The 3591-nt window shown below is 39.2% G+C and overlaps 1 pseudogene; it reads right to left on the reverse strand.

The window, feature by feature from the left end:
- Positions 1-2755: 2755 nt before the first annotated feature.
- LOC126022647 (protein cornichon homolog 1-like) lies at positions 2756-3209 on the reverse strand (annotated as a pseudogene).
- Between the last annotated feature and the right edge of the window lie 382 nt (positions 3210-3591).

Consider the following 3591-nt stretch of genomic DNA (forward strand, 5'->3'; position numbering starts at 1 on the left):
AACCAAGCACTTTTTTACTTGAACATCCAAGTTCCTTTCCATACTTCCCTAAACAAAATTATAAGAATATTTCTGAAAAAATACAGGTTGAAAACAGGCTACTACATTAAGATACACAATAAAACATTATAGCAATTAGAAAATATTTATTATGAAAAGCTATAAAACACATTTTAACCAGCAAGACAATGATGCAACTAGGATTAAGAGATAAACTGAAACAATTTAAATGCAGAGGTTTTAAAAATCCATGGTCTTCACTGGGCTTCTGTTCTCCATCTACTTCTCTTCTTTTTTTCCATCACCAAGCTGTCCATATGCTGGTAAGCTGTAGGTGACTCCCCAGACCTCATGGGCTGGCCACATGGCTTAAGCTCCACAGAACCCTGGGCCCTGCAGGTGTCCAGGCTGGAGCAGCATGCTCCACTAGGCAGATTGTAGGAGCCGGCCACATCAATTCCACTTGCCTGCCCACAGGGGGTAAACTTTCTTGCTGCATCTAGCTGAGGAAGTGGTCACCTCTCACTGCCAATACCGCTTCTCACTACCACTGCCATCTGGGAGTTACTAGCAATTAAGGTTGTTTTAGCCTGAAAGTTCATTAGTTCTGAAACCGAAATCCATGTCAGGGGCTGTTGGTCTCATCCAGAGACCAGTCCACCATCAATGAAGCCTTTTCTTTCTAGTCTTTTTACAATCAGTTTCTGCAAATTGGGAGGCCAAGGTCTTCGGAAAACGTACTTTTTGTAGAAGAAAAGTCAGGTCCCTTGGCCTCTGGAGAGCTGCTCCAAAGCTTTCAAAACTGCCCGCTCTGCTGCCAGAAGGGATCTTCACCATGTTTATAGATCAGGCACCACATGGGCTCTCCATTCTCACTCCAGCTGAAAATTAATCACAAATTAACCACAAGGCCATCATCGAGGTCTGCTAGGGTCCAGAGTTCACTGCCTTTCCTATCTGGGAGCTTGGTGGGAATGAAACCTCAGCCAATCTTCTAGAGAACATGACCCTTCAACTGGAGCTTGAACAGACTAAAACCCAACCCTCATCAACAATAAGTGAAATACTTTCTTGGAAATTTCTCTCTGAAATTTTAAGATGGCCTATGTGATTAATTGCATAGATAATGCCACCTTGTTTCAAACAGATTGGTTCAGCCCTGTGTAAAGTTTTCGCTTTAAGTTGGCTGTGGTCCACATTGCAAACAAAAGTATATAATTAAATAAATGCCTCTACTGTCCTGTATATAACCTTGATCATTTCTGGAATTTCAATATTGGGGAATATTGTCCTGCTGAGCTTATTGATTTGCTGGGTATTAAGGAATAAAAGTATAAGGAATAGTGAATCTCCTCCCTCTACAAAAAATAAGGGCCTTTATCCTATGCATACTTGGTCCCAAGTGCAAACTGGTAGATCATCTCCCACTGCAAAAATAAAGGCTTTTATCCTGCAAACACTTGGGCTCAAAACAAAGATTTAGAAACACACAGCCCTACTCCTATACTGACCAGTTGTGAATAACCACCTGTACTGACTCCAAAGATGAAACTTGATTCTATTGATATAATTGACAGGCATACCCGATGTTGAATCAGAGGATGAATCACCACACAGTCCTATTTGGAGTAATTCTGCCAACATGGGCTCAGCCCTTTACCTGGAGTAAATGTCTCATTCTATGAACCCCTTGAGATGGAAGAATATAGATTGGTTTTAAAAAGTCATGTAATGATTATGGTCCTACATCACCATATTGTGTGGAGTAAAATCAGTTTGGGTTCTGCATGATTAAAAAAAAATAGTGGGCTGGAGAGATAGCATGGAGGTAAAGCATTTGCCTTGCATGCGAAGGTCGGTGGTTTAAATCCCGGCATCCCATATGGTCCCCTGAGCCTGCCAGGAATGATTTCTGAGCATAGAGCCAGGAGTAACCCCTGAGCGCTGCTAGGTGTGACCCAAAAACCAAAAAAAAAAAAAAAAAAGTAAAAATGTGTTTAACTTCACCTCAGCGGGTTCAGTGGGACATGTTTTACACAGAAGGAGTTAAAGCCAAGCTCTTTAGCCCAGAAGGAACTAAAAAAAACGGGTGGTAAGAAGACCCTATCTTTTGACTGAAAATCAATATTCAAGTGTTAAAGTTCAAGCATTTTACTCTGATGGAAATACTCTCATTCATGCAATATAGAGGAATACTACTCAATTCAAAGGGAAGAAAAAAATCCCACTCTTATTTTTATAAATGTATCCATATATAACCATCTACATGATAGATTCAGGAACTCATCAAGATTCCCACAGGTCAAATACATAGTTTCAGTTCATCAGAAGAACTTGGTGTCTACTGCTAATTTATATTTAGATGCATTTCAATAAAACCAAAATAAGCCCTACAAGTTTCTATAAACAAAAGTTTCCAATGGGACTAAGGAAAGTCAATTATTAATGCAACCAATCAAAGGATTATAGCTAGTCCTTAAGGAGTGAAAGTTCAAATCTGTCAACACCAGAGGTAATCATTTTATATTAATTTATATGTTAATTCCACTTAAATTCTTTACCCAAGTATAACATATGAAAACAGTCTTTGCACAGGTAAAAAATGTGGAAACATTTAAAAAATAAGGAGTCATTTTTAAAGTAACTGATCAGATTTCAGAGGCTACTCTTGGAAACAGGATCTTGCTGGATAGAATCTCTTCATTTCGTGACCTTTTTCATGCACTGAACTGTACTAATTCTTCTATGTGTTGTTCTAGGAGCTCACCAAAATATAGATCATGCTGTATAGGTAGTAAAAAAAAATGCTAGAAGTTAAAAAGCTAATTTGCACCATCATTCTTTCTGACAATATGCTAAGATATCTGCATTCATGATGGTTATTGATCATAGAGTCTTGGGCCACTCATCACTGGTCTAATCATATACCTTGGCATATGATATGAAAAGAGGGGCATATTGGGAGCCAGTGTGAGCCTCTCTGCAGCAAAAAAAAAAAAAAAAAAAAAAAAAAACATGACACAGAAGAAAGCATGGATGAGGCACTCGGGCAGTACAAGAAGATTCAGGGTATTACACTGGTCTATAAAATTTTTGTAATCAGTCTTCAGCTCATCAAATGCCATAATGTGCCAGATAGCACAAAACACAAACACAATAGTGAGTAGCAGTGCCAGCATATAATAGAAGGCCGCAAATGTGAACACCATGGCTGGGGAGGAGGAGCACTGAGCAGCACCAGAGCCAGTGGAGAAAGACAGCTCACCAGCTCACCTACCAATAATTGTGATTATTAATGTACCGGTTACTTGAACTTTTAAGAAAGGTAAAGGGATTGCCAAACTCTTGATAATTCCATATGCCATGACTGAGAAGTCAGATAAGAAAAGAATCTGATGTTTTAGAAGCACCAATCCAAGTGCCATCCACAACCCATTTGTGGCCATCATTGCTAAAATGAGGAATAAAAATCCAATGTTGAAACTTCAATTGAACACAAACTTTTGAAGGGCTTCTGGATTCCAGGGCACAGGTTACCATAATCTCCCAAAAAGACTGGTCAGAAAACTGGCCTCTCCAGAAAATTCCATA

Source organism: Suncus etruscus, chromosome 11 (assembly GCF_024139225.1).
Source record: "Suncus etruscus isolate mSunEtr1 chromosome 11, mSunEtr1.pri.cur, whole genome shotgun sequence".
Lineage (NCBI taxonomy): Eukaryota > Metazoa > Chordata > Mammalia > Eulipotyphla > Soricidae > Suncus > Suncus etruscus.